A 21,267-nucleotide genomic window follows, 5' to 3' on the forward strand; every position below is an offset into this window, starting at 1 on the left:
ACTACCATCTAGAATGAAAAGGGGCCGAAAATGTGTTGCTGGAAAAGCACAGCAGGCCAGGCAGCATCCAAGGAGCAGGAAAACCGATGCCTCGGGCATAAGCCCTTCTTCATTCCTGGCCTGCTGCGCTTTTCCAGCGACACATTTTCAGCTCTGGTCTCAGGCATCTGCAGTCCTCACTTTCTCCTAGAATGAAAAGGGGAGCAGGCACATGGAAAGACCATAACATGCAAGTTCCCTTCCAAGCCACTAATCATTCTGACTTGGAAATATATTGTCATTCCTTCAGTGTCGCCGGGTCAAAATTCTGGAACTACATCCCTAAGTACATTGTAGGTATTCCTCCAACAATGGATTGTAATGGTTCAAGAATGCTGCTCCACCATCTTCACAAGAGCAAATAGGAATGGGTAATAAATGTTGGCATTGCCAGCAATTCTCAAATCCTGTAAATGAACAAATAAAACATACTACCACATTCCAGCCTTAATTATATAGCCCTGCAAATCTTTGCTCCTCAGATGACGATCTAATTGTCTTCTGAAACCCAAATTGACTCTCTCCATCTCATTTTCTGCCATTTCATGACTGTTCAATGCAAGAAAAAGATACTTATCTCACCATTTACTTCTTTTGTCAATCATTTTAAATCTGTGACCGTCAATCTGGATCCTTCCAACAATGGAAAATGTTTCTCTTCTTTACTCTGCCCAGACACACATGATTCTGAACAACTCAATCAATTTGCCTCTCATACTCCAAGAAACATCATTGACCTTCTCCGAGTGATCAACAAAACAGCCCGTTTGATTGGCACTGCATCTAGAAACAGTAGCAGCAGTATATACTTTATTTACAAGACGTAGCACAAGCTCACTGAAAATCCTTAGACAGCACCTTCCAAACTCATGACCACTTCCAACTGAAAGGGGAATGGCAGCAGATACATGGGAACCCCACCACCTGTGAATCTCCCTCCAAGCCATTCACAATTTTACATGGAAAGAGATCACCATTCCTTCAATGTTGCTATGTCAAAATCTTGAAGATTCCCTACCTAATGACATTGTGGGTCTATCAACAGCACAGCATTGCAGTGGTACAAGAGTCTCTTTCTCAAGGACAGCTCAGGATGCAACAAATGATGCCCATGTCCCATGATGAATTTAAAAACGTTACTTGCTAGTTAGCAGTGCAAGTCTGAATGTTGTGTACTTCATGCAGGCATGAAGTGTTTCAGCATCACAGTTGCAAATACTGTGTAATCATCAGCAAGCATTCACACACCTTATAATGGTGAGTAGATCACAGATGAGCAGCCAAAAATGTTCTGGTGACATTACTCTGTTCATGTAAGTTTGATCAAATATAATTCCAAGGGAGAAGTAAGTCTAAAAAATTAATATAATTGGAATTCTCTTCAGCACATGTGTCTATGTGGTGTAAAAGATCAGTGTGATCCATTCTTGGATGGACCAACTCGTCAAAGTTAATAAATACAATTTGTGGCCTGATGGTTTGTGTAATTGGAGTGCTTTCAAAGAGTAATGGGTTAATTAGTCAATTTTAAACTAGTTATCCTATTATCATAGTAAATGTATTCTAATTAATGCATTAAATTCAAGACTCCACTAACTATATGCTTCCATCTAAAATCGGATGACACCACTAATAGGCCACTCGCAGATTTGACGTTTGAACATTTCATGATCAATACAATTTGAACTAATTTTGCTTGTTAGATGTAATAAGAATAAGTAATCTTGAAATGCTATATATCATTGACATTTGTCTCAATGCAGTTCTTTTCACATGTGGCTTGTAGAAACTTGAAAAATGTACATCACAGAAAGAGCCAATCAATCAATCATCTATACACTACCAGAATAAATTAGTTGCTCATTTTAAAGCCCACTTATTAGCATCTAGTACATAGATGCAGGTTACAGAATTTCAGGTGGAGGTCTGATTCCTTTTCAATATGTTGAGTATTTCCACTTCAACTACCAAACTGGCCAGTAAATTCCAGATACCCACTACCGTCTGTATGGAAATGTTTTCATCCCATATTCCCTCTAATCCTTTTGCCAATCACTTTAAATCTATGGTCCCTGGCAACTGTCCTCTCCGCTGGGGGTAAACAGGTCTTCCTTGTCCACTCTACCTAAGCACCTCAATTCTTTGGACAACTCATTGAATCACTGTTCAATCTCCTCTGCTTTAAGGAGATGAACTCAAGCCTATCCAACTGTGCCTGGTATCTGCAATCTTCAAGCCCGGACAACATTCCTGTAAATCCTCTCAATACTCTCACTAAAGAAATTACAACCTTCCTATAATGTGGTGACCAGAGCTGCACACAAAACTCCAACTATGACCTAACAAATGCCTTATGTAATTCCTCCATTATATACTTCTCTATTACGCTCCTGCTAATGGTGTATTGCCAAGCGTGTTTGTCCTCCTCAAATACATAATCACACACGTCTCTGGATTGAATTCCATTTGTCACATTTCCATCCTCTCAACTGAATCATCGATATCTTCCCGCAATCGACAGCCATCCCCCTCATTATCAACGATATTACCCATCTGCAAATTAGCCATCAGACTGTCCACATTTCACTCTAACCGTGTTTTGACATTTTGCATCTTTCATTGTTCAAATGAGGAATAAGATCCAGAGGACGATAATAAGAAACATTTTCACTCAGAGAACTGCCCAAATCTTGAATGTTTCACCAGAGAATCTGGGAGAAGCTGATTCTACAAATAAATTTCAAAGATTTGGATAAATTCTTACGGATGAGGTGCTTGTAGGGTTAGGTACCAAAAAAATGAGAATGTGAACTAAACACAAATGTGCTTTGATAGAGCCAGTACAAGCATAATGGATTGAACAACATTCCTGTGTGCTGTACATTTCAATGATCAAAGTTTGGGAGAAGATTTGTAGCTCGGGTGCTTGTTGTTCTGGTTCTGTTCGCCGAGCTGGGAGTTTTCGTTGCAAACGTTTCGTCCTCTTTCTAGGTGACATCCTCAGTGCTTGGGAGCTTCCTGTGAAGCGCTTCTGTGATGTTTCCTCTGGTATTTATAGTGACTTGTCTCTGCCGCTTCCGGTTGTCAGTTGCTGTCCGCTGCAGTGGCTGGTATATTGGGTCCAGGTCGATATGTTTGTACATAGAATCTGTGGATGAGTGATCGACCAAACATATCGACCTGGACCCAATATACCGGCCACTGCAGCGGACAGCAACTGACAACCGGAAGCGGCAGAGATAAGCCACTATAAATACCGGAGGAAACATCACAGAAGCGCTTCACAGGAGGCTCCCAAGCACTGAGGATATCACCTAGAAAGGGGACGAAACATTTGCAACAAAAAAACTCCCAGCTCGGCGAACAGAACACAACAACATTTCAAAGATTGCACATTTGATGAACTAGGCAATTAATTTATTAATTTGTTAATTTGCATCAACACCATTCAGAGATCTGAGGGAACAAAGGATCTATATACGAATAATTTTCTTTACAAGAACTATACACACATAGCGCATTATCAGCATCCTTTCCCCGTTTATCCTAGGTAATGGGATCCAATTTCTGTTCTGGAGCAGCCATATGAACAGGGCAAGAAGACACATGATGATGATTTATGTGAGACTCTTGAGACTTTTATATGAGAAAACAACAAATAATGCATTTGGTGATAGCACTACTCCATTCAGAAAGGGTAAGTTTGATTGATTTTCCTGTCATTCCAAGCTTGAGACCTCACTGTTGTAAGTGGGTGGGATTGATTTTACATATAATTTGTATGCAAGCTATCTGAACTCACTGAAAGCTGAAGAAATTGTTCTGTAATGTCCTCACCCCTGAAGCAACCTTGCATTGATGTTAAGGAGCTGCATATCACAGACCATAAACAGAACCAAGTGGGTAGAGTTACACTAGACCAGAATACAGCAGACTACACTGTACTACACTAGATGAGAACTTGAGAATCACAAAGGCATGAATGCACAAAGAAGACAGGTTAGTCCTTATTCACTGTAACTATAAATCTAAGTGTGGTATATCTGTGATGATCATGTACTTCAATGTTTAGTATTAAGGTATAATAAACAGTGTTGGGCTCTTGTGGTGCTACAGCAACATCCCTGTCTCTGAGTTTAAATGCTTGGGTTCCAGTTTCACCCACTCCAGAAGGGTGTCATAGCATATCTAAACAAGCTGATTAAAAATACCTATAATTTTATAAATTCAAGTCTTAGACAGTTCTTTACTTTGTCTTCTTCTCAACCAGTCTGTCTTGAAGGCAAACGCATCGTGTGGTATCAAACCACTAAGAAAAAATCCTGATTGGTGCTGGAAAGTTCTCTGTAGTTGCAGTCATGAGTTCTATCATTATCCATGGAAGAACTATAGTATAACACAGTCAAACGTATTAGGGTTCTAAGGAATTCATGTTTGAGCATATACATCAAAATGGTTGTTGTGATTTGTAACAGGACAGTGTAGAATATTCCCTTGTCCTCTCCAATTGAAAGCAGCCCCAGATCTTGCTGCAGTGCAAGTTTGCTTGCATGAACAGTTTATCTAAAAAGTGCTAATACGAAAGTTAACCATCAATACCAGGTCCCAGCTGCTAGGTTGGGTAGGTGGGATATCAATATTCAGTATCATAGATTTGTTATGGAGCAGAAGGAGTCCATTCAGTCCATTAGATCTGCAATAGCTTATGAAACAACCATCTTTAGGTTGAGCCAGTCCCCTGCAGTTTCCTTATACCTTTGCCCATTATTTTTATCCAAATCATCAGCCAATGCCCTCCTGAATGCTTCCAGTGAACGTGCTCCCACCATATTTCCAGGCAGTATTTTTCGTACCATAACTACTCACTGTGTAAAAAAAAATTCTTTAAACTCACATCACTTTGATTCTTTTGCATATCATGTTAAATCTATGACTTCTCACTACTTTAATGAATGCAAACAGTTCCTCCCTATATACTCCATGGAACATTTAGGAAGAAATTACTGTTCAAACTGAAGTCAGCAAAATAAAGGTTTCATAAATACTTGTCAAAGGGAATTTTTCGGATAAAATAGTCACTCAAATGAAATTAGATCCCAGCATTTGAAAGAAATAGAATCTAACAGTTCAAAATGAAAATAGAAAATCATGAAAAGACGATAAGAAGTCAAAAAGGCAGAAGATTAGCACTTCCAGCAAAATCTTGCAAAGCCATTTGGGGATAAAGACATTCATAATGCTTTCAATTCTCACCCACCCAAATTATTTGGTGTTAACTAACCTAAAGTTGGACTATCTATTTTAGAATCTAAAGTTATGTGCCACTGGAAAAGCAACTAAAACAGTTATTTCAAGTAACCTCCATCACTTTTAAACTGACATGAAATGGTCCTCATCTCAATTGTTATGTTGCACTTACTTAACATCCACTGACACCATAATTTAATTCTGATACTTAGTACTTTGTGAGATTGTGGCCTTTGAAGGTAGTCAATGAAAGTGTTTGCTTGATATCTTGTGCCCACTCAGTTTTGTAAGTATTGGACAGATTCAGGCAGTTTAATTTTGGATGTCTGGGACTAATGAGTCAACTTGAAGAGAACATGTAACATGTCCAAGTTGTTGGGGAGCTAGCTTAGAAAGGTTGGGGTTGATTGTAATATAGGGTCAAATTGACGAGGAGTGGTATGAACTTTTGAATAACCTGGGGAGCTGTGTTCCCATGAGGTTGTTTTCATTAAAAAAAACTTTGCTAAGTCAAGTATTTATGATGTTGAGATTCACTTGCATCCAAAATATCACAAAAGCTTTCTTTTCAGCCTCTTTGTTCAGATGAAAATTAATAAGCGACATTGATATTTTTATCCTGCGATATACCTCCATTCTTTTGCCTTTTGATTGAAAACATTGGTATGAATTGATACAATATCTGTATTTCTTTCTCCAGCCTGCAAAAACTGAGCTCAGTTGTGCTGCCAATGACTAAGGTCAAGTGGGAACTTTCTGGTTTTGTGTGACTCACTACACAAAATACATGAGAGGTTTACAAATTAATTTGTCAAGTCAACATGGAATGCCAATGTACTCTCATCTGTGCATGAGCTTCTGATACTTAATTGAAAGTTGCTTATATCAAATCGTCTAATAATTCAATTCTTTCAGCATGAAATTCCCGAGTTCAATCATTACTTACGTTACTTAATTTAAAATATTGCATCTTTCAAAATATTTGACTGAAAAAAATCACCAGAATTTGATTGTGAGCGCATCTATTTGTTTTTTTTTAATGAATAAGGTACTTTGGGCCCAGGTGAATTATACAACCTGGACAGCTGAAATTCATTTGATCAATTATTACGCGAACAGAAACAGGAGAAGGCTATCGGGTCCCTCAATAATTGCTCTGCCATTCAGTTAGATTGTCGTTGGTCTGGACTTTCAATCTTTTTACTTCCTTTTGATCAATTTCCCTTGATACTTTTATCCAATAAAAATCTATCAATCATAATTTCAAAACTTTCAACTAGCCCCTACCATCTACTGATGCTGGCAGCGAGATGCTCCAGAATAACAGGATCCTTGATATGAAATTGTGCTTCCCAATTTCACTGGTGAATGGTCTCACTTTATTTTTAAGTGGAGTCTTCTTGTTCTGAATTTCAGTCCTACAAGAACTGAGTTTTACTGTAGGTGAGGGCGGTTGGGAGTCTACTGCTCCCTGACCCCTGGCAGTAAAGTTAATCATAAGCCTGTCGACTGTGATAAAATATAGCTTGTGGGCTGACTTAACAAGTTAATTACACTCTCTGGGGAAGGAAGCCCCTCCTTTCTTCCCACTCACTCCATTAATCAAGAAAGAAAAATCATTAAAATTGTGAAGGACGTACAGAGCTGAAAATGTGTTGCTGGAAAAGTGCAGCAGGTCAGGCAGCATCCAAGGAGCAGGAGAGTCGACGTTTTGGGCATGAGCCCTCCTTCAGGAATTCCTGAAGGAGGGCTCATGCCCGAAATGTCGACTCTCCTGCTCCTTGGATGCTGCCTGACCTGCTGCGCTTTTCCAGCAACGCATTTTCAGCTTTGATCTCCAGCATCTGCAGTCCTCACTTTCTCCAAAAACATGGACAGATCAAACTCATCTAGTTATTCAAGATGAAGCTCCACTTTGCCCAGTACCTTCATTGCCAATATTACTGTTTTATTGTTGGATTGTCCTCAGGGTGAGTTCAGCAGGAACTCTCCTCTCCTTCTCCTACCCAACAAACCACCAGTCTTATGGGTTCAGCAGCAACCCCCACCCACCAGCCCATCCACACCACACACATATGCACACACCAACACACAGTCCCATTCTCATAGCTCTGATAAATGAACATCATTCTATTCTCCAACAGTTGCCGACCATGATCGTGAATCAAGGTGAGTGTCATTTACATAAATGATTTGGATGTGAGCATAAGAGGTACAGTTAGTAATTTGCAGATGACACCAAAATTGGAGGTGTAGTGGACAGCAAAGAGGGCTACCTCAGCTTACAACAGGATCTTGACCAGATGGGCCAATGGGCTAAGTTGCGGCAGATGGACGTTAATTCAGATAAGTGCGAGGTGCTGCATTTTGGGAAGGCAAATCGTAGCAGGACATATACACTTAATGGTAATGTCCTAGGGAGTGTTGCTGAACAAAGAGCCCTTGGAATGAAGGTTCATAGCTCCTTGAAAGTGGAGTCGCAGGTAGATAGGATAGTGAAGAAGGCATTTGGTATGCTTTCCTTATTGGTCAGAGTATTGAGTACAGGAGTTGGGAGGTCATGTTGCGGCTGTACAGGACATTGGTTAGGCCACTGTTGGAATATTGCGTGCAATTCTGGTCTCCTTCCTATTGGAAAGATGTTGTGAAACTTGAAAGGGTTCAGAAAAGATTTACAAGGATGCGGTCAGGGTTGGAGGATTTGAGCTATAGGGAGAGGCTGAACAGGCTGGGGCTGTTTTCCCTGGAGCATCAGAGTCTGAGGAGTGACCTTATAGAGGTTTACAAAATTATGAGAGGCATGGATAGGGTAAATAGGCAAAGTCTTTTCCTTGGGTTTGAGGAGTCCAGAACTAGAGGGCATAGGTTTAGGGTGAGAGGGGAAAGATATAAAAGAGATCTACGGGATAACTTTTTCACACAGAGGGTGGTACGTGTATGGAATGAGCTGCGATAGGAAGTGGTGGAGGCTGGTACAATTGCAATATTTAAGAGGCATTTGGATGGGTACATGAACAGGAAGGGTTTGGAGGGATATGGGCCGGGTGCTGGCAGGTGGGACTAGATTAGGTTGGGATATCTGGACGGCATGGACGGGTTGGACTGAAGGGTCTATTTCCATACTGTACATCTCTATGACTCTGAGTGTGAGCATTTTGGTGGGGGAGGGATTAAGGACTCTCGGGGAAGGTGGAGCCAGCTGAGTCGAGGTATGTATTAGAATGTATGAAAGTGGATAATCCTCTCATTGCTGACCAGATATATCCAAGAAAACTGCAAGAGTCGAGAAAACAAATTGCAGGAAACCTGGCTGATATTTTTGCATCATGAATAGCCACAGGGGAGGTCCTAGAAGACTGGAGATTAGAAAATGTTATGCCTCTATTCAATAGGGGTTGCAAAGAAAAACCTGGGAACTTTAGACCAGTAAGCCTAGTATCTGCGGCAGATAGGTTATTTGAGAAGGTTCTGAGAGATAAGATATATATGCATTGGGAAAGACTGGGTTTGATTAGTAGTAGTAAGCATGGCTTTGTGTGTGGGAGGTCATGTCTCATAAAATTGTTAGAATTCTTTGATGAAGTGACCAGAAAGGTTGACAAGGGCAGGTGATAGACATAGTCCATATGGATTTCAGTAAGGCCTTTGATAAGGTTCCACATGGTAGGCTGTTTTGGAAGGTTAGATCATGAATCAAGGGCAAGCTGGCAAATTGGATACAAAATTAGCTTGATGGGAGGAAGTAGAGGGTAATAGTGAAAAGATGCTTGTCAGACTGGAGGTCTGTGACTAGTGGAGTGCCTCAGGGATCAGTGCTGGGCCCACTGCTGAATACCTATATCAGTGATTTGAATGTGAATGTACAAGGCACGATTAGTAATTTTGCAGGTGATGCTAAAATAGGTAATATAATGGACAATGAGGAAGGATTTCAGAATTGCAGCAAGATCTTGATCAGCTGGGAAGTGGGCTGAGAAATGGCAAATGGAGTTTAATATAGATAAGTATGTGGTCTTGCATTTTGGAAAGTCAAATCAAGACAGGAGTTTCATAGTGAATGGAAGGACCTTAAGGAGTGTAGTGGAACAGAGGGAACTTTTAGTTTAAATAAATGGTTCTCTGAAAGTGGAATCACAGATAGACTGGGCAGTGAAGGCACCTTTTGACACACTGGCCTTCATCAGTCAGGGCAGTGAGCACAGAAGTTGCGAAGTTACGTTGCAGTTGTACAGGATATTGTTGAGGCTGCACTTGGAGTATTGTGTTAAATTTTGGTCAGCTTGCTATAGGAAGGATGTTATTAAGCTGGAAAGAATGTGGAATAAATTTAGAAGGATGATGCCAGGTCTCAAGGGTCTGTGTTATAGGGAGAGGTTGGAAAAGCTAGGACATTTTTCTTTAGAGCACAGGAGACTGAGGGAGGACCTTATAGACGCGTATAAGATCATGAGAAGCATGGACAGGGTGAATGTACTAAGTCTTTTACCCAGGGTTGGGCAATCGATGACTAGAGGGTATAAGTTTAAGGTGAGAGGGGAAAGAATAAAAGGGAACCTGAGGGGCAACTTTTTTATACTAAGGGTGGTACGCATATGGAATGAGCTTCCAGTGGAAGTGGTTGAGGTGGGTAGGTACATTAAAGACATTTCAAAGGCGTTTAGACAAATACATAGGTAGGCAAGATTTAGAAGGATATGGGCCAAGTGCAGGAAAATGGTGTTAGTGTGGATGGACATTTTGGCCGCCATGGATCAGTTTGGGCCAAAGAGCCTGTCTCAGTGCCGTTGGACTGTATGACTCTAAGAGTGTGGGAAGTTGTGCTTTGCAGCCCAAGGAGAAACACAAAGTGTAACATTTTGGTGGTGTGCCTGCAATGGGATTAGTGCACCCCCAAATATTCTCCTTCCTATTCACACAAGTTCGCTGACAACACCATGGTAGTCGGTCGAATCTCGGGTGGCAATGAAACAGACTACAGACAGGAGGTGGAAGACTTGGAAAAATGGTGCACTGAGAACAGCCCAGCTCTCAATGCCGGCAAAACCAAGGAACTCATTACTGACTTTTGGCAGCATGTTACTCATGCCCCCTTACACATTAACAGCACAGAGGTGGAACGAATGGAGAGTATCAACCTACTGTGAGTGGTCATCAACAACAAGCTTTTCTGGACTCTTCATGTGGACACACTGGTTACAAAGGCCCAACAAGGCTTCTTCTTCCTCAGGCAGCTGGGGAAATTTGGCATAAGGGCAAATTTCCTTACTGACTTTTATAGATGCGCCACGGAGAGCATTCTGTCTGGATGTATCACTACGGTATGGCACCACCTGGACAATCACGAAGGCCAACCTCCCATCTATAGAGTTCATCTACCAGGCCTGCTGTCAAGGAAAGACCACCAGCATTCTCAAAGATCCATCCCACCCTAGTAATGCTTTTCTACAACCTCTACCATCAGGGAGAAGGTACGGAAGCCTGAACACATGCACCAGCTAGTTTTAAAACAGTTTCTACCCTACTGTTGTTCTATACTGAATGAACACACAAACTCTTAACATTCGCCTGTACCTGTTGCTTTTGTTTTGCTGCTGTTTTCCTATTATTTACTTATCTATACTATCCAACTATGTGATCTGACTGTATTTGACTCGCAAGACAAACCTTTTCACTGTGCCTCAAAATTCAAATGAAGTGATGGTGTAGTAATCTGACCTTTGTTTCACTTTCCCTAATCTAGTGGGGACAGGCCCCTCAGTGTCCATTATTTAACCAGTTAAAGGCCTGAATAGATAGATAGGTGAGTGCTTCACCAATCCACTATACTATGGGGAATGCCTCCAGGGTGGATGAGAAGGCCACTTGCCTTACTTTAAGTGCTGCCCATGTCTGAAAATATGCCAGCTAAAGTTGAGGTAGATGGAGGAGTCTGAAATTCTTCTCCTAAAATTCTTTCATCATTCTTTTTTATTCACAGGACTCAGGCATTGTTGGCTGAACCAGAGTTTGTTGACTTCTCTACCTGCCCTGAACTACTGCAACCTTGGGGTGTAGGGACAGCACCAGTCCTGTCAAGCATATCAGTCAGAATGGCCACCTAACCTTCTACACTCAAGGCAAGACAGACAGCATTTCTGCATCTTTGTCTCATAGCTGAACTCTTTAAACATTGAGATAGTTCTGGTGGGTTTATCCTCTCCTATTCCTATTCATTTAGTTGGCTGTCAATGAACTGATTCTAATACCTATCATTTATATCCTCCCTTAAGTAAGGAGACCATTACTGTACACAATCAGTGGCAATCAATCACTAAGGAATATGATTGTCCATCTAGGAAATTCTATGTCACTGGTCATGAGCTGTGTGTGTCCTTGTGTGGCTGATGAGCCCAATCCTAGAGCCACTCTCCTTGCATCTCATGGGAGGTGGTGCATTAAGGGTAAGACAAGAGGAGTCTATTGTGGTACTGGGAGGGAAGAGAAGAGATGAAAGTGAAAGTGTGAGATTTGGAATTAGCACAATTGAGGGTCTCAATAAGTACAGTGTCAAAGAATCGCTGGCTGACGGTCATGGTTTAGTGATCTACATTTAGGAGCTGTGTCCTGGATTGGACAAGTGCAATCTTTTTCAATGTTGTTTCATGGGAAGTAGACATTACTGGCAAAGTCAGCATTTGTTGAGACACTGCTGGTAAGCTGTAGTCCTTGAGATATAGACTTACAATGCTAACAGGAAGAGAGTTCCAGGATATTGATCCAGCAAAATTGAAAGCATGATGATACATTTCCAAGTTTGGATGATATGCGACTTTGAGGATCACTTGCACATGGTGGTCAGGGTTTGGAAGGTGCTGTCTATGAAGCCTGCTGACTTAGAACATATAACATAGAACAATACAGCACAGAACAGGCCCTTCGGCCCACGATGTTGTGCCGAACATTTGTCTTGTAGGGCAACTTGTTGGCATTGTGTATTGGTAGTGAAAGGAGTATATATTTGTGGTTATGGTGCCAATTAAGTGGATTGTTTTGCCCTGGATAGTGTCAAGCTTTTGGCCTGTTGTTGGAGCTGTACTAATCCAGGCAAGTGGGGACCATTTTCTTACATTCTTGACTTGTGCCTTGTAGATGGTGAGCACAGGGGATTTCAGAGATTGCTTATGTTTTCAAAGGGTTTGCGGTGGTATATTAGGAGGGTTTAGGAGATGGGAGATGGTAATGAAGTTGGATGCAAGGAACTAACACTTCTGACATTTCACCTTTGTCTTCCATATATTGCAGACATTTTCTATTCCTCTTCCTTCCTGATCACTTTCCCTCCTCTGCACTTGTTCAAATCCTGTATAACTTTTCCAGTTCTGGTGAGAGGTCAAGCGAGAAGATTAACTCACTCTCTTTCTCTGCACAGATGTTGCCTGACCTGTGAGTATTTCTAGCATTTTCTGGTTTCACCTGTTTTTTTTAAACACATTGTGGTGGGTATCTCCAGGTCCAAGAGTTTGTCTGTTTTAAGTCCCAAAATTCCCTCAGTACTATTATTTTATTGATACTACATTCTCTGAGTTCCTCCTATTGACTGCTGTATTTTCCCCCTTCTGTCACTGTGACAACAAATGCAAAGTTCAAGATATAGACTTACTTGCATCTGTCCTTATTAGACTCACATCCCCATCACTGATTTTCCTTTATCTTCATATAATCTTAAATTTCTTGCTGTTATGTTTATATCTCTTGCGATGCATTTTTTTCATATTTCCTTATTGAAACTTATAATGTTGCTTTTTATACTTGTACCAGTCCTAGTTACATCCAGTTACTATTGTCTCAGGAAAGCTATCTGAAATATGTAGTTCTTTTGCTTGCTGATATATTTAAAACCGTTAGTGCTATCTAGCTTCTTAAAAGTTTGTAAATGTATTGCAGCTCATCTTTGTATTTTTCATCACTATTATAGATGTTCTTGCTATTTTTCTCTTGCTCTGCTCCCTTCTTTTGACACCAATTACTTCAACTATACATCTGGCAATTCTCTCCCCAATACCCAAATAAAATCACTGAATGATCATTGACTATCTTCAGGTAGCACTCCCTCAAGGCACACATTCACACAGTCTTTTATCCATTCTTCTTTTGTGGTGTGAGGGAATTTGGGGGCGGGGGGGGGAAATAGGATGTCTAACTGTCAATGATCCCTTACACAGCAAGAAAAGTCCCATTCCATTTAAATCTTCAAAGCCATTTTTATCAGGTCAGTCTAAAAATCAACTGAATTTAATCTCGGCATTCTGGATCTATCTCAGCTGGCCCTCAAATGGAATTTGTTCATCTTTGTCACTGAAATTGCCTTCAAGGAAATTTCATGCCAAACGCTTCTTTTCTATTCATTGGCTTTTCTCTTTCCATAAGGGACAAACCCATAAACACCTAAATATTGCTTTAGCATCCATCAGCCTCTTTGAATAACATTCTTCCATGCTAAACAAGTAGTAACAGGTGGATATCATTCTCACCTCTTCCTCTGTGTCCTGACTTTCGTAGTCTATTTTTGTTTTGTTGACGTTATCGTGTTAAATGCTTTTCTGAGCTTTTCTCCTTTCTAAGTTGTAAATATATCATCAGTGCTGTTTTCCATCATCCTACTGTTAAAATGAAGTTTTGCTACTAGTTTAACATTTTACAGGATCGTAGAAATTTAGAGCACCTCACTTTCCTCAGTGTATTCTGGAAATCCTTCGCCCCATCCCTGTCAATCTTTCCTATCTCCAACAATTTTCGGAATTTAAAACACATACTTGCACAATCTAATTTTTTTTTATTCTGCTTGTCTTTCCTTGCAGCCTTTCCAATGTTTGCTGTGCTCTGCTATTTTCCTCACCTTAGGCCTTTTGGATTGCTAACTGACCTCTTTGTAGAGGTTAAACAATGAACTAGACAAATATTACCCATAGATTCTCCATTGGTTTAAATGGGGATATCACCGACTGCAAGGAAAAAGTAAGATATTTGCAATGTATTAAAGATTAATTGATTCTCTCATATACAATGGTGCAATGGTATTTTTACAACACAATTGTTTTCTAAAACTGGGAACAGTCTAATGCCCATTCTCATGCATTCTTGGCCATCACTGTGTGGGAAAACCAAGAGTTCTAATTTCCATAGATCATTTGCACCTTCAACAGAAAGCAGCACACTGTTTTATCAAGCGGTGTGACTTCAAACACAAGTAATAAAGCACATTTTCTGTTAGGGACAACGTTGGAATCAAAAACCATGCACATTTTCTACATGTTTGTTTTAATTGGCATTTGGCACAAAGAAGCAGATTGAATGATAGATCAGAGCTATAGTTTTCATGGAACTGATTTGTTCCCAAAAGAAATTATCACTGTGGTGTATAAAATTGTTCTATTTTTGCTTTAAGTTGAATAATAATTATAGCTGCATACAGTTGCTATCTACTGTTACTGTTACATTTACTAGGAGGTTGGCTCCCAACTGAGGCACCAATTGATGGTGTCTCCTTAAGGTTGTATTTATGTCCAACAATCTATCCAAGATTACTGGAAGATCTTGAAATGGTGTGTCTTCAGGGGAAACATCTTTATATATCTATCTATCTTTAACATATTAGTGGCATTATCTGAATATTACTCCATTTTTACGGATTATATTTACTGTGCTTTATTTTAATTTGCATTTTTTAAGCTGAGTTTCTTGATTCTTTTTACAGTCATCTTGTTAAGCTGGAACATGAGAGTCATTTTTTCAAAATTTCTGGGTATACCAAAAATTATAGAACTAGCTTTACAATTTTTTGGTTTGGGTACTTTTTAGAGGTGAGGCCATGCTTAGAAATAATAAGTACACTGTACCAAACTACTATCTCCTTCCTTTGTTTGTCTCAAATTGTGTCCAGAAATTAAGATTAGTACTGCATAGGAAAAAAATCCTTGGGCCATAATTCCTCCTCATTGTCCTTCCAAATATATGTTCAATCACACTTTGAAAGTTACAAGTGAATCTGCTTCGACTATCCTTTCAAGAAGTGAATTTTCATCATCTTAGTATTGTATACTACATAAAAAGTAAGTTCAAATCTCACTCCTAGTTCTTTTGTCAATGATTTTAAATTTCTTTAGCCCAACGTAAATTGGTGTTAGGATATTAAATGCTCATTCCATCACTCGTCCCATATGGTTTTTGTTGCTTTAGATTTTCAACAAGACAATAACAACACATGGACCAAAGATAAGCAATAAATTCACAAACTGTAAAGGACTCAAAATCACCTGTGTTTGGATATATAGGCATCATTTTAGAATGGCCAGGTCTATATAAGCTCTTGGTCTGGGATGGTCGATGGTGCTGTTCAAGATGATCTTTGGAAGGGCACATCCAAAATAAAACAAATAACATGATCATCAATACCAAATGTCTGCACCACACCAACATTCCTACCCTCCAACAAAAAATCATTTAACCGGAATACAATAAATTACAGAGGAAAGAAAAGGGAACAATAGTAATGAGACAAATATGTAGAAGTCTTCATAAAATTCCCTTCACGTTGATATGAAAGACTTTGTCAAAGGACATGCTAAACATTTCTTTCTGCTCCTGTTACTTAACATCACTAATGTGACTTATAAATATGTGAATGATGTAGGTTTTTACATAAAATTAAAACAGGCAGAAATCACACATTAAATACAAATTTGTATGTGTGCAGCTTTCTGTTTCTGTTGACTAAATGAGTAGTTAGAAAAGTAGAGAAGTGGAACATCCTTTGTATGTCTCTATTTAAGCTCAAAGTTAAATTCTTCGAATATTGATCTTTAAATTTTGCCTTTTTGAACAGAAGGCAATTTTGCAAGATATCAGAAAACAAACAATTGCAGTTGCTGAAAATGTGAAATGAAACCAAAATTGCTGGACAAACTAAGCAGGTCTGACAGTATCTGTGGAGAGTTAATGTTTCAAGTTCAGTGACTCTGAAGAAAGGGCACTGGACTTGAACATTAACTCTACTTTCTCTCTACAGACGCTGTCAGATCTGTTGAGTTTGTCCAGCAATTTCTGTTTTTGTTCATAAAATATTAGTTGTCTTTTGACAATTTGCACATTTCCTTCTGGGTTTTTGAAATTTATATAGGCTTTCATCATTCTCTTCAATCTGGATGGCAGTGCCTAAAATTCAGCATCAGATTTGGAACCACATTGGCAAATCCCATTTAGTAGCGGGCCAAACTGATGCAGAAAGTGGGAGCATGTCCATAATTTCAGACGATGTGCAGCCTGGAGAAGTACAAAAGTTTGCACCAGGTCGCAATAAGACACTTTGGATTGCTACTGTGACACTGGCAATGTTGCTTAGCAATGTATCTTTGAGGCTGTCCTCAATTTGTCAACTGAGGGTGCCCAAGTCTTTGAATTAATATCATAAGTTTTTGATTTAATCTGGCCAGTGGAGACTATTGTCAAAGGAGACAATAATGTAAGCTATTGTCAACAATTACAGCCTCCCTTCTCTTCTGCACAGTTTTAAATTGAACAAATATAATTTGTGCGACAGTGTATCACTTCATATAGCAATGATAGACTCTTATGACCATGTGTGCTTGAGTTCTATTTTGCCAATATTCTTTCCCCTGTTTTCTGATTCATGTCATAGACAACCAGGCATGGAAATTGGGCTCACCAGCATTCATGATTTGGGTGCAACAAGTGGCTTTAGAGCCCAAATTGGTGTCCATTTAGATGGGGCCTGGGGCCCGGTTATGCCAGATGTCATACTGGTGAGTGCATTAGTGTGCATCAAGTGAATAGCAGTTAAAAATATGCACAGCAGACTGACTATGAATGGCATTCGAGTAAAAAGTGAGGTCTGCAGATGCTGGAGATCAGAGCTGAGAACGTGTTGCTGGTTAAAGCACAGCAGGTTAGGCAGCATCCAAGGAACAGGAAATTCGATGTTTCGGGCCAGAGCCCTTCATCAGGAATGAGGAGAATGTGCCAGGCAGGCTAAGATAAAAGGTAGGGAGGAGGGACTTGGGGGAGGGGCGATGGAGATGTGATAGGTGGAAGGAGGTCAAGGTGAGGGTGATAGGCTGGAGTGGGGTGGGGGCGGAGAGGTCAGGAAGAAGATTGCAGGTTAGGAGGGCGGTGCTGAGTTGAGGGAACCGACTGAGACAAGGTGGGGGAGGGGAAATGAGGAAACTGGAGAAATCTGAGTTCATTTCTTATGGTTGGAGGGTTCCCAGGCGGAGGATGAGGCGCTCCTCCTCCAGCCGTCGTGTTGTTATGTTCTGCCGATGGAGGAGTCCAAGGAGCTGCACATTCTCCTCATTCCTGAACTCCTCCCTACCTTTTATCTTAGCCTGCCTGGCACATTCGCCTCATTCCTGACTCCTCCCTACCTTTTATCTTAGCCTGCCTGGCACATTCTCCTCATTCCTGACTCCTCCCTACCTTTTATCTTAGCCTGCCTGGCACATTCTCCTCATTCCTGACCTCAACTCAGCACCGCCCTCCTAACCTGCAATCTTCTTCCTGACCTCTCCGCCCCCACCCCACTCCAGCCTATCACCCTCACCTTGACCTCCTTCCACCTATCACATCTTCATCGCCCCTCCCCCAAGTCCCTCCTCCCTACCTTTTATCTTAGCCTGCCTGGCACATTCTCCTCATTCCTGATGAAGGGCTCTGGCCCGAAACGTCGAATTTCCTGTTCCTTGGATGCTGCCTAACCTGCTATGAATGGCATTCAGCATGCAATATTAAACTTTCAACAGTGGTGCCAATCCAGACCTTAACATTGCAACTAAGATTCTGTCTTACACGAGTTCAGCTTTCAGTATGAAGCAGAAGATCCCACCTTAATGCTCTTGAAATAAATCACCCACAATTTCAGCCGTGCTGCTGGCCAAATTTTCAGCAGTGCCATTTCTTCAGGAGCTCATGCCACAATGGCCTCACTTCCCTCCCGTTACCCTCAACCTCATAAGATAGCACAGGTAGTTGCACTGTCACCTCAGTGTGAGATGTTGTGATTCAAGTCCCACTCCAGGACTGAAAGACCTTGGCTAGAGTTATACTGCAGTACCAAGGGAGTGCAGCACATTGCAGGTGCTGCCTTTTGGAGGAGGTGTCAAACTGAGCTCTCGTCTGTCTTCTCCACACACGTAAAATATCCAATGATCAATATTCTTCCCTCAATCAACATCATTACATCTGATTATCAGTTCAGTACCATTTCATAGAATTTGAACATGATTAAAATGAAGAACTGCATTCTCATGTTGCCACCATGACTGAAGCTAACTGCTGTCTTTCCTTTCACATGGCAACCTTTTCCCTTAAAAGCTCAATAAATCTTCAGAATGTAAACATTCTGCTCTAATGTCCAGCAAACCTCTTCTGAAAGCTCACTTTTCTGGACTTGCACAGGGTGCAAAAACAAAAAGGGCCATATATTTCTCACAACTATCCTTGCTCTGTCCTATGTTGCCTTTTTACCTGATCCTGGATATAGCAGGATTTTCTTATGAGGAGAGATTGAGTAGTTTGGATCTGTACTCAATGAAGCTTTTAAGAAAGAGAAAAGACCTGATTAAAAAAAGAAGATTTTTAGGAAGCTTAGCAGGGTATATGTGGAAAAGCTTTTTCTCCCTTAGAGGAGAGTTTAAGGCCAGAGGGCAAAATCTCAGAATAAGGAATCGCTCACTTAAACCAATGATGAGGAAGAATTTCTTCTCTTAGAAGGTTGTGAATGTGTAGAATCCTTCTCTGCAGAGGGCTGTTGAGGTTGTGTCATTAAGTATACTTAAGGCTGAGGTAGACAATTTTTTGATCAATAAGGGAATCAAGGGTTACAGGGAAAAGGCAAGAAAATGGGAATTAGGATTATCAGATCAGCCATGGTCTCATTGAATGTTGGTGCAGTGTCAATGGGCTGAATGGCTTATTTCTGTCCCTACATCTTATGGTCTTGTTAGACATTTACCAACATGGCCACATACATTCACTAGAGACCGCCATCAGGAATACAGACACACAAACATCCAAAAGATCATTAAAAACAAGGCAATATATAATTCTATTAGACCATAAGGCACTCTACTCTAATAAATTTGACTCACAACTCTTCTTTATTTCTATCTCTGTTAATGGTTCCAGGAACTGACATGGAAGATTGACAGTCATCTGGAGTCAAAGTAACATCAATCACTTTAGTTACTATACTACATTCTGACAATCAATTCAATTAAACTTAATCATGCTCATCAATTCAACTCTCAATAATCTCAGCAACATCTCCAAGTTAGATTACTTAGGCCTCAAGGGGGAGGAAGGAGAATCACGCAAGCATTTTTCAATATTGTTACCTCATGTGGTTTCTGCTGGCATTCCCAGTAGAACAGTTATGATTTTTATTTGTGTCCTGCACACAAGGTGACACTCCTACTGTCTCACAAAAAAAATGACAACAAATAACTATGGCTCAGGTACAGAATCATCAGACATCACAGCTCCCCAGAATGAACTATGTTTGTTTTGATGTGCACTGTTTTAATTGCCAGATGCAGATAAGAGTGAGAAATCAAGAAGCTGCAAAGATGGGAACAGACAACTGGAAAGAACTTGTGAGGCTGCATCAAAGGAGAAAGCGACCAGGAACATGAGAGAGGAGAGTGAAGGATGGGGAGGGTAAAATCAATGGGTAAAATCAAGATGACTGAGAACCCAGAACAAGATTGGGGCCAGGCCAAGACTGGATGAGCACATTCTTCGAATTTCACAATAGTATAGAGGTATAGTTAGTAAGTTTGCAGATGACACCAAAATTGGAGGTGTAAGTGGACACCAAAAAAGGTTACCTCAGATTACAATGGGATCTTGATCAGATGGGCCAATGGGCTGAGAATCAGCAGATGGAGTTTAATTTAGGTAAATGCGAAGTGTTGCATGTTGGGAAAGCAAATCTTAGCAGGACTTCTACATTTAATGGTAAGGTCCTAGAGAGAGTTGCTGAACAAAGAGACCTTGGAGTGCAGGTTCATAGCTCCTTGAAAGTGGAGTCGCAGTTTGATAGGATAGTCAAGGCAGCTTTTAGTATGTTTTCCTTTATTGGTCAGAGCATTGAGTACAGGAGTTGGGAGGTCATGTTGCGACTGTACAGAACATTGGTTAGGCCACTGTTGGAATATTGCTTGCAATTCTGGTCATCTTCCTATCGGAAATTTGTTGTGAAACTTGAAAGGGTTCAGAAAAGATTTAGAAGGATGTTGCCAGGGTTGGAGGATTTGAGCTGTCGGGAAAGGCTGATTAGGCTGAGGATGTTTTCCCTGGAGTGTCGAAGGCTGAGGGGTGACCTTATAGAGGTATACAAAATTATGAGGGGCATGGATAGGATAAGTACTCAAAGTCTTTTCCCTGGGATGGGGGAGTCCAGAATTAGGGGGCATAGGTTTAGGGTGAGAGGGGAAAGTTATAACAGACCTAGGGGGCAACTTCTTCACGCAGAGGGTGGTATGTGTACGGATTGAGCTGCAGAGGAAGTGGTGGAGGCTAGTACAATTGCAATATTTAAAAGACATTTGGATGGGTATATGAATAGGAAGGGTTGGGAGGGATATTGGCCAGGTGCTGGCAGGTGGGACTTGACTGGGTTGGGACATCTGGTCGGCATGGCCGGGTTAGACTGAAGGGTCTGTTTCCGTGCTGAATATCTTTATGATTCTACCATGATCTATCAGAATAACTTGCAAAGAATATACTTTAATTCGTATTCTAACACCAAGATTTATAGCCTAGTATGTGAGGTCATACAGTGTAAATAAATATTTACACTATGAGAAGCAGTTCTTTCAATGCTCCCATTTAAATTGCTTTCTCATGTGCAAATGTTGGGGACAAGGAAAAGATTTCTATGAAGTCTGCATCATTTCAACATTGAAGATTTGCATTTTTCAAAAATTG

The 21,267-nt window shown here is 40.6% G+C and overlaps 1 protein-coding gene across 1 annotated transcript in view; it reads right to left on the bottom strand.

Moving 5' to 3' along the window:
* adgrb3 (adhesion G protein-coupled receptor B3) overlaps nt 1-21,267 on the bottom strand; it is an 870,525-nt gene that overhangs the window by 45,598 nt on the left and 803,660 nt on the right. The gene's annotated exons all lie outside the window — the stretch shown is intronic.

Source organism: Hemiscyllium ocellatum, chromosome 3 (assembly GCF_020745735.1).
Source record: "Hemiscyllium ocellatum isolate sHemOce1 chromosome 3, sHemOce1.pat.X.cur, whole genome shotgun sequence".
In the NCBI taxonomy this organism is placed as follows: Eukaryota; Metazoa; Chordata; class Chondrichthyes; order Orectolobiformes; family Hemiscylliidae; genus Hemiscyllium; species Hemiscyllium ocellatum.